The sequence below is a fragment of the Chelonia mydas genome, chromosome 12 (assembly GCF_015237465.2).
Source record: "Chelonia mydas isolate rCheMyd1 chromosome 12, rCheMyd1.pri.v2, whole genome shotgun sequence".
Lineage (NCBI taxonomy): Eukaryota > Metazoa > Chordata > Testudines > Cheloniidae > Chelonia > Chelonia mydas.
In genome coordinates this window covers 348,160-357,938 of record NC_051252.2, presented here as the reverse complement: position 1 = coordinate 357,938, position 9,779 = coordinate 348,160, and positions in this window count along the sequence as shown.

Sequence of the window (9,779 nt, the reverse complement as noted above, 5' to 3'; positions counted from 1 at the left end):
AGTGCACGCAGTACTCACAGTGTGGGCATACTAGGGTATAGCAGTACAGTGACAGTCTGAGCTCAGAAGAAAATTGGCTTTGTTAGAACATTCGTTTGTTTTCTCTACAATCCATTGTCCTGCAAGTCAGACCCTCTACCAAGAATCTGCCACCCACTGCTATGTTTGTTTGGTGTGTTTCTATAGATTTCTAGAGTGTGCCTTTCAGTAGGATTAATCCAGAGGTGGGCAAACTACGGCCCGCGGGCCACATCCGTCCCGCGGGACCATCCTGCCTGGTCCCTGAGTTCCCGGCCGGGGAGGCTAGCCCCCGGCCCCTCCCCCACTGTCCCTCTTCCCCTGCAGCCGCGCGGCTTGCGCCCACCCACCTCCCAGGCTTTCCAATAAGCCTGTTCTGCCACTCTGAGCAGCATGGTAAGGGGGCGGGGGGAAGAGGGGTTGCATAAGGGGGTAGTCAGGGGGAGGTTGGATGGGGTGGAGGTTCGGGGGGGGGAGTCAGGAGACAGGGAGCAGGGGGGTTTGGATAGGGGGTGGGGTCCGGGGGGGCAGTTAGGGGCGGGGGGGTCCCAGGAGGGGGCGGTCAGGGGACAAGGAGCAGGGGGGGTTGGAAGGGTTGGGGGCAGTCAGGGGGTGCGAAGTGGGAGGGGGCAGATAGGCGGCGGGGGCCAGGCTGTTTGCGGAGGCACAGCCTTCCTTACCCGGCCCTCCATACCATTTCGCAACCCCGATGTAGCCCTGGGGCCAAAAAGTTTGCCCACCCCTGGATTAATCCCAATCCACAAAGTGCATGGGAAGGCTCTAACTGAGTCTAGTGGCCTTTGGATGAAGTCCAATACCTCTTCAGTCACATCTAGACTATGAACCTCCAACAGTACTCAGAGTGACAACCTGTCAAAAAGAATTGAAAGAGGATGCCCTAAAAGGCCTCTTGAATCCCAACTTCTTTCCCAGCCACCCACCGCCCCTAGGAGAAGAGCTGAGCAAGCCCTGACAGCTTCCTTCTCAACTCCCTGCACACCTGTCCCATTCCCATTCACAAATCTGGACGCTGATGGACCAGCTGGGGAAACTATGTCCAAAGCTGGGATCTCCCACTGAAGATTCCCTGTCCCCAGCCCCAGCCCTTTTAAAACAGGACAGGTGTCTCTGATGACCACAACTGCAGCAGTAGGGCATGTGGAGAGAGGGGCTTCTACAGTAGGCAGGGCCCAAATGATTTAGGGCTTTAGGGGTTTATGACACAGAGGCTCCCTGGCGAAGGGTCCCCTGTTCTTTGCAAACAGCTCTCTCCTCAGACCTGACAAACTCACTGCTCCAAACACGGATTTGTCTTATTTCTCCATAAACAGTGTCATGTAATCTGTCTACAGAAAGCTTGTAACTTGTCAAGATTCATAATCATTGTGAGCTGTATGTAGGGGTAATATCTCAGGAATGATGTATTTATATTAAAAGTCTGCTTTCTGGGCTTGGAGTCCAAGTTAGTCACGCAGGGACGATGTGTCTCGGTGACGGCCCGTTCAGGCAGGAGGGAGTTGATGTGGACACAGCAGTAAAATGAAGACACATGCACTGAACTGAGCAGCAGGCTGCAACTTACACTGAACTTTAAAACAGGGGCGGGGTGCTACCTGCCCATCACCCATACCAGGCATTGAATTGGTTCCAGTGGCGGGTTTACAGGGCTCCTTACCATATTTACCATAATTAGGGCCAGGATTAAAGGGCTCTGTAACACATAACCCATAACATGGGGTAGGCGCTCCTCAGCCTACCCCCCGCCACCCTCCACCAGGACTCAGCTCTTTGAGTCCTAGCACCCTTCCCCCACCATGAGGGGGACAGAGAGTACAGCTGGGTGGGGACCTTGGCATCACCCAGGTTTGACCTCGGCCCATGAAGGCCACAAGGTCTCATCCTATCACATGAGCCCAAGGCCCATCAGAAGAAGTCCCCTTGCTGGATCACTGAATATCTTGGTGACCTACTTTCCTTCTAGCCCTGTCCATGCAGATTGAGTCTGCTCCCAGCCCTGGCCTGTCAGCAAGAGCAGAAGTGCAGTGAGTTGATCCCACCGCATGCCTCTTCTGGATGTGAGATACTTCGGCCCTGAAGCCCAGCTGAGATCCAGCTGCCATCCTGCCTGCCCTCTTGTGGGCCCAGTGCACTATGGAGTGCCCACAAATCCACATGGTCCAGACGCTCCTGAAACAAACAAGCGCACTGCATTAGTTACATTTTGGCATTCCCTGCCCTCTTTTCCTCGGTGCAGATGTGAGCCCTGTAACACCTTGATTGCTAGTGCCCTATGGCCTGCACTGCCATGGGCCAAACCCTCCTGCAGCTGCTCCAACCCTGAAAGAGTAAGTACCAAAGGCCCCAGTAGTGCACTAAATTGGTACCTCGTCACGAAGCTGCCATCGCCCTGTATGAACAGCAGGTCTGGCTGCAGGTCCCGGATTTTTAGTAGGCTCTTATTGTCTTTACAGGGCACAATCACTCATCTGCGCATTCCTTCCACACCACCTCAGCCCCCTTTCCCTTCTGGTCTGCTTTCGAGTACTTTACGTGCAAGGACACTGCCCCTGCAGATAGTTGCACGTCTGCTAGGTTGAGTGCACGCTGAGGCCTGTCTGATTCTAAAAGCACCAAAAATGGCAACAACAAATGCCGCCTTAAATAAAATGGCCTCCCTCCCACAGCTGCAGACTGAGCCCTTGATACCTCTGTCAGGGTTTCCAGTGTTACGGGTAACCTGTCATGCCTCTGGTGCCCACCCCCTCTGGTCGCTTAGGAGCGGGCTTTTTAAAGCCCTGGTCTCCCTGAATAGCCCCGCCCCCTTGTTAAGGGTTGATGGATGCTAAAAGGCTTAGGGATCACAGCCTCGTTAAGAAGCTCTCAGCTCTCAGCCTTGCCTAGCAGGCCGCTACATAGCTATGAAGAAATACATAACTCAGAGTAAATGGAATAAGTGAAATTGCTATAAAGGTTAGGCATGTCTTTCATGAGGGTCTGTCTACCATTTTTTAAAGATGAATGCTAAAGGCATTATGTAGAAAGAAATGAGGAACACGTGTGAAAGCTTTATTTAATCATATTGTTCTAAGGCACCCAATAAATATCAATGAAACCATTTAAAAAATCTTTTTTTCCAAAATGGCCAACAGCACCAAAAATGCACATATCCAAAAATGAGACCTGGAGGTGAGCCATAAAGCAAAAATGGGGCGTGGAAACATGTCAACACTTACATGAGAAAAGGTATAGAGATACAACTACTCTGGAGGGCCCTAAAGGGCAGAATCATAGAATCATAGAATCATAGAATATCAGGGTTGGAAGGGACCCCAGAAGGTCATCTAGTCCAACCCCCTGCTCGAAGCAGGACCAAGTCCCAGTTAAATCATCCCAGCCAGGGCTTTGTCAAGCCTGACCTTAAAAACCTCTAAGGAAAGAGATTCTACCACCTCCCTAGGTAACGCATTCCAGTGTTTCACCACCCTCTTAGTGAAAAAGTTTTTCCTAATATCCAATCTAAACCTCCCCCATTGCAACTTGAGACCATTACTCCTCGTTCTGTCATCTGCTACCATTGAGAAGCTGCTCTATTTGCTCTCTCTCTTCTGCCATTTTTCATCTATTTAAGATGATGGAAGCTCCTGCTGGATCAGTTGGACGGTGGGGGGACCCTGCATTCTTGAACACAGATGGTCCACAAGTTATGGTGCAATCTAAGAAAGGCTTTAATATGAATGCATAGTTTTTAGATAGCCAAGATTCAAACTGTATGTAACTGCTGTTCTGAACACCAGGTAGCTTGTTACTAAACAGTGGAACGTCTAAATGTATCCTACATGTGTTATGCTGCATCCACAGGGCTGCCATTATTATCCCTGCACCCCTCTCTACTGGTGGCTCAGGCATGGATTATCTTGGCCACTACAGACTCCTTACCAAGAGTCTGAAGGGAAGAAAAGCAGTCTTAAATGAGCTATGTATAGTAACATAAGAACAGCCATACTGGGTCAGACCAGTGATCCATCTAGCCCAGTGTCCTGTCTTCTGGCAGTGGCCAATGCCAGGTGCCCAAAGGGACTGAACAGGACATTCATCAAGTGATCCATCCCCTGTCACCGATTCCCAACTTCTGGCAAACAGAGGCTGGGGACACCATCCCTGACCATCCTGGCTAATAGCCATTGATGGACCTATCCTCCATGAACGTATCTAGTTCTTTTTTGAACCCTGTTATAGTCTTGGCCTTCACAACATCCTCTGGCAGAGTTCCACAGCGTGACTGTGCGTTCTGTGAAGAAATACTTCTTTTTGTTTGTTTTAAACCTGCTGCCCATTAATTTCATTGGGTGACCCCTAGTTCTTGTGTTATGAGAAGGAGTAAATAACACTTCCTTGTTCACTTTCTCCACACCAGTCATGATTTTATAGACCTCTATCATATCCCCCCTTAGTCGTCTCTTTTCCAAGCTGAATAGTCCGAGTCTTATTAATCGCTCCTCGTTTGGAAGTTGTTCCATACCCCTAATAATTTTTGTTGCCCTTTTCTGAACCTTTTCCAACTCTAATATATCTTTTTTGAGATGGGGCAACCACATCTGCAAGCTGTATCCAAGATGTGAGCGTACCATGGCTTTATATAGAGGCAATATGATATTTTCTGTCATTTTATCTATCCCTTTCCTAATGATTTCCAACATTCTGTTAGCTTTTTTGACTGCCACTGCACATTGAGTGGCTGTTTTCAGAGAACTATGCACAGTGACTCCAAGAGCTGTTTCTTGAGTGGGAACAGCTCATTTAGACCCAATCATTTTATATGTATATTTGGGATTATGTTTTCCAATGTGCATCACTTTGCCTTTATCAACATTGAATTTCATCTGCCATTTTGTTGCCCAGGCACCCAGTCTTGTGGGATCCCTTTGTAAAACTTTGCAGTCTGCTTTGGACTTAACTATCTTATAGCCAGTCCCCTTTCCCACTTATCTCCAATACCTGAACGGCACAGCCCATGTCCAAAACATGACTTGCTTGCATAGTTGATCTTGGATTTTGTGGGGTACAAAATTCCTTTGTCTAAAAAAGTCACTTGAGCCATGGGGCTTGGGTCAAGTACACTCAATATCTTTTCTTTATGGGGGTTCCTAGAAACTGGCATTCCAGACATCTGTGGTGCCCCCTGTGCTTGTGTTCCCATTCCTGTGTTTGGATTCCCTCACAACCAAGGATCATGCCCTGATGGGAGGGCTTAACAGAAAAGGCACCATGATATCCTGACATGAAAGAGCCGAGAATCTGCAGGTCTCACAGGAGGATAATCCAGAGGGGATACATGAAGCTGTAGAGCAGGTGCCCTCACCTATGCAGCAGGTTTTGTTGAACCAGAAGTCCCCAAATCCAGAGGGGTTGGAGAGGAAACTTTATTGTCCTGCTGCTCACTCTTCCTGTAGGGATGTGAAGGAAGCATGTGGGGGTGGGGGGGTGGGGAGGGAGATAGGAGATGGAGCCGAAAAGTTATAAAAGAGATCTTGGCTCACAGGTAGCACAGTGCTGCTTTCCATTGCCAGGAAATCTCTGTGCTTTTGACTGTTAATAATTGCTGTCGTTTGAACATGAATGAAACAAACTCTTAATTAAGGGCTAGAACAAACATGAAGATAAAAGGGCTTAGAGCAACTGGAGGAGTTGGAAAACCTATGTTCTGCCTATATAATCTCTTCAAGTACCATTTTTTGTCTGTTTAGCTGGAATGGTTTGAATATGCATCTTCCGTATGGGTTGGGTGTTGAACAGTTGTTATCGGTAGTATTTATCTGAATTTGCTCGGGCACTGAAGTTCTCAGGGAGCGGTCTTAGCATGTAAAGGTGACCAGTCAGACACAAGCCTGATCAAATACTGAGTCCCATGGACAAGGCTGTTCATATCATGTTGGTGATAGAGCACTTGTATAGTTTCCCGCTGTCTTCAGTGTTCTCAGACCTTATTCTCCACACCCTGTTGAAACAGGGGAGACACCATTCTATCGCTCCTCTCCCACATACTAAACCCAACCCAAAAGGAGCAGCTTTGAGCTGATGTAACAAATCCTTTATTAAAAACAATTTCTCTTTCTTGCTCTGTCTTTTCCCTCTCCACCCCCATCAAATCTGCTTACTCAGCTGCTTCTTAATGTCCCTTTAAAGTAACCTAAACCAGTAGAAGACTCTCACAGTTAATCTTCAGCTGGTGCAAACGGGCATAGTGTCATTGAAATGAATCATGCTAAGCTAATTTACACCATCTGAGAATTTGGCCCTCAGCCAGTATATAAAAACATTGGTGGTGGGCATGGAGATGGAGGGAGGCGGTGAGAGAGAGACGGAACTAATGGACCTAAACTCATGAGCAGCTGAGCCCCTGAACACTTGGCACCTTGCAGAATGCGACTCCATGTTTGCCAAGGCTCCAGGGGTCTCACTGCCTTCCCTAGTTTGCTTCTGATTAATTTTTAAAAGGTTCCCAAGAGCCAGCGAAGACAGTGCAAGAACAGGTCATGCCTAGGAGAAAGTAGCTCGTTGTCACCAACCTTTTATCACAGGTCTGTGCAGCTGTTGCATGGGGCAGTTAAATTGGCACATGCTTGTTTTGGTGCAGTGCAATTCCCACTGCATCATGGGGCAAAATGACCAAAAACGTGAGAGGACAGGTGCCATCGACTGACTGTTGAGGGTGCATTTCACCCTAGTCCAGAGTGCCTAATCAAAGGCCTAGGTGGAGCCTGGCAAAGAGCCTGGCAAGAGGCCTTCTTGCACTGGAGTTATTTCATGTCTGGAGCAGAATTTCATGGTCCTGCTGTCCATGTATGTGCACATACTGTGTGCTGGTCTGATTCAAATCAGCCTCCCTTTGTATTTCACTAATTACTAGAGTCAATATGAACATATCTTTGTATAACGGACAACAATAATGTAAAGGTACATTTTATTTTTCTACTGACACTTCTAATGCTGGTGTTGCTGTTTACCAATAAACTCCTTAACTATCGCTGTGAAACAGCCTGTGTACATCCTCTTTGTGGAGGGATAGGAGGGTGGATACTGGTGCTTCACATTCGTGTGTTTCATGTTCCTTTTGTTTTCTTAGTGAGCTAATACAGATAGAGAATTAGACTAATTTCCTTGTTAAAGCCCAATTTCTGTTGTCTTGGAAAATCCACGCGACCTACTCCGTGCCTGGAGTCTGTTATTCAAGCAAGCTCAGCTGGATCGTGCACAGTGAATTTGGTGTCTGTAACAGCTATTGTAATACTCTGCTTTTAATATGTCTCATCAGAGGCTCTCCAACCGCTACACAAGGGTCAGGCAGCATTAGGGGAAACTAAAACTAAGTGATGTGCCCAAGGGCCCAGCAAGACAGTGGCACAGCCGTCTGCCCTCTAACTACGAGGCAATGCTTTCCTTTAAGGGAGGTGTCCTGAATCCATAACCCAAAAGAGTCCTGTGAGGAGGAAGACTCAATAACAGAGATGTTTATTCATGAGATGCAGATGGGTGCTGGAGTGTCCTGTGTACACTGCTGGTGAAATCATTCCTGTAGGCCAGGCTCTCACCAGGGCACAGTTCTTCCTGTCCAGTCCACTATGATCCCACTATGATCTCAGAGAAGGTGGAGAGCACCTTCAGAATCCCCCGCACGCTGTTCTCCACCATCAGCTCTGCCTGCAGCATGCACACGAAATGGGGAGAATGAAACTCCACTCATGTTTGAAGCACCCGCCCCAGGGAAGTGGGCTCCCAGCCTCGTTGGCAGCTGGCCCACACCTTCCTGTGCTCCCTTCTGGAACACAGCTAGCAAATCCAGATTGTTGATGGGGGGGAGAGGGGGTTGGGCAGTAGTTGTCTTTCTGGAAAGAATCGGGAGCGCAGACCTTGTGAACCTGTGGGTGTGGGGGCCGGGGGGGGGGGGATAGGGACTGGAGGAGAAGCTGCTGCTTCCCGAGGTTGGAAGCAGATTATGTTCTTCTGTCCAGGTGGAGCCACAAATAAGAACAGCAGCTAGGTGGTGCAGGAATATCGGGGAGGGAAAGGGGGGAACAATAGGACCTGAGGTCACAGATGGGATGGGAGGTGAGATGCAGCTGGAGGACATGGGACCCAAGGCCACACGTGGGATAAGATAGAGAGGGTATATCTACCCTGCATTAAAACCCGCGGCTGGCTTGTGCCAGCAGACTCAAGCTAAGGGGCTCTGGCTAAGGGGCTGTTTAATTGAGGAGTAGACATTCAGGCTTGCGCTAGAGCCCGGGTTCTAGGACCCTGTGAAGTAGGAGGGTCCCAGAGCTTGAGCCCAAATACCTACACTGCGATTAAACCGCCCCTTAGCCCAAGCCCTGTGAGGCTGAATAGGCTGGCGCGGCCAGCCGTGGGTGTCTAAATTGCAGTGTAGACATACCCAGACAGGGACACTGGAAGATGAGGAGAAAAGTAACAGGAGTGGGAGGAAGATTTAACCCCGTCCTACACAAACATACAAACAAACAAACCATATCCTCAGGTTGTCCCCCATCCCTCTGCAAGAGTGTGGGCTGGACCAGAGACAGGCCAGAGCGGGAGATTGGGCACAATGGTCTGATGCCCACATGATCCTGAGTCCTACCAGGGAAGTGACTACAAATGCTGGTTTTATTGAGACACTTTCACAGTGTCCTGCAGCCCCGCGAACCTCTCAGGACTCCGGAAACGTCCTGGCTTCTCACTTCATTCATCAAACCGTGTTTATTTTACAGCTACAAAATGTTTACTCAAAAGAGGGGCATTTACTCTGTGTTTAGCAGGAACAAACAGTGCAGTGGGTGCAGGAAGTGTTCAGCGCCAGCAGTGGCTGGAGTGCAGAGAAAAGCCAAATGAGCGGAGACGTTATCAGAGCAGTTCATGTGAGCAACACTTGGCCAAGGGGATTTGATCTGGATCATAATAAATGAGTCAATCCTGCTTTTAACTCGAGCAAACTTGTCTCGGTAGCAGCAGCAAAGCAATGACACTCTGGTCTGAGCGAAGGGCAGTAGATGCAATGAGTGATAGTCCCTAACCCCAACCACCATCTCACCCTCTCGCCGCTGGGAGATGGAGCTCTGGGCACGTCTCCGGAAAGTCATTAGCTGCTGTACCTTGGCAGTTCCCACCCAACCCGGATCCAGTCTTCCTTGTATCTCACCAACTGGCACCTCGTGAGCATGTTCAGAGCAGTCTGGAGGTGAAGCACGTCCAGAGCAGAGGCAGAGTCACGGGGGAAGACAATTAACATGAATTTATGGCACTTCGACGCTCCTTCCAACTGCACATAACTGACTTGTGCTGCTGAGAAACCTGCGTAATTTGTAGGCTGCACAGGCCAACTAGCTGCCCCTTTCCCTTTTTCCTCCCTTCATAAAACAGGGAAATTAAATGCAAACTAAGGTGAATTAAAGCACTAGATAAGGCACTGTACAGTGGGGACAGTCCCAAAGCTACAGGTTACTGCTACATTAACTCAGCTGGGTCTCCTCTGGGTTATAGTTTTTATTCCTCTCCTCCTTGTTAACTGTGATCATGTGCATATTCCACTCCTACGGGAAGCAATCTGTTTGATTCCTAAATTCTGGAGCCAGAGGCCTGAGGTCCTTGAAAGCCACATCCGTCTTCCCCCAGGGTCTGGTGAAGACGCTAGGCTTGTCTTCACTGCAGACTTAACTCGTGTGTTGCCTGTAACTGGCGTCCCGTCGACACACTCACAGACCCTTCAC